General features: G+C 44.6%; 1 long non-coding RNA gene across 1 annotated transcript; it reads left to right on the forward strand.

The window, feature by feature from the left end:
• The first annotated feature begins 255 nt into the window (after positions 1-255).
• Positions 256-892, forward strand: LOC134163032 (uncharacterized). Its single transcript, XR_009964536.1, has 3 exons — positions 256-478; positions 640-756; positions 851-892. It is a non-coding gene; the product is annotated as an uncharacterized LOC134163032 (long non-coding RNA).

Raw genomic sequence — 892 nt, forward strand, 5'->3', positions numbered from 1 at the left:
GAGTGCCTGCAGCCTTCACTACATCCCTCACGTCCATATTATTTCTCTTATAGATAGCTCAAGCCAGGCATGGCAGAAGCTGCTATTAGCAGAGCTGGAAGAAGAACCAAGGTGCCCTGACACAGCATTTCAATAGACCACTTTTATAGGGAACGGTGTTCTTCACCCATCACAAGGGATCCTCACAGTAAGGAAGGGAGATGTTTTGTAGTTCTGGATACCAAATCAAATCATATCAACTACTGCATGAAGCAGAATTACTGTATGTAAAACATTCTGCCTTGAGCAGAACTTCCCAGCCTGGGAGCCTGACCCACAGCAGGATCATGCTTCCTCCTCCAGGGAGACGCACAGCACTTCCAGGCATTGGTGCTATCTGAAGATGGGAGAAGCAGAAGTAGTTTCTGGTTCCTTCCTTCTCTTGGCTTTACCTCTGCTCTTTCAGGTGGAGCGGTTGGCTAGGCCAGCAGGCTCTAAGGTAAGAATGGTGGCCAGACTCACACTTCTACAGCAGCAAAAGTTCCTTTTGGGGCAGCAATGGAAACTGAAACCCTCAGCTGCACAAACCTTTCCGCAGCCTTCTTCATGTGGCAGCATTTGATGTCTGCTTCATTTTTGCCTTTATTCTTTGTCTCCTAGCATTATTACTTCCAGGTTTTAATAGATGGGTTCATGAACTTGAATCTCCTCAGATAAGGACCCACAGTCTTCCTAAAGGAGCTTCCATTAATTTCTGCTCATGTTTATCATTTTCAGGTAGTTTATGTTTCTGTCCTGAATACAGCTTTCAGTCTCTCCCAGTTTAATACTCTGTAAACGCCACTAATATGCTCTTTATTTTCTCTTCCAGATATTTAACTAAGATCTTAAATGAGGGGTAGCCTTGACACAG

This window comes from Pezoporus occidentalis, unplaced genomic scaffold (genome assembly GCF_034315485.1).
Source record: "Pezoporus occidentalis ecotype Australia unplaced genomic scaffold, CSIRO_AGI_Poc_V1 ctg198, whole genome shotgun sequence".
NCBI classification, from domain to species: Eukaryota; Metazoa; Chordata; class Aves; order Psittaciformes; family Psittacidae; genus Pezoporus; species Pezoporus occidentalis.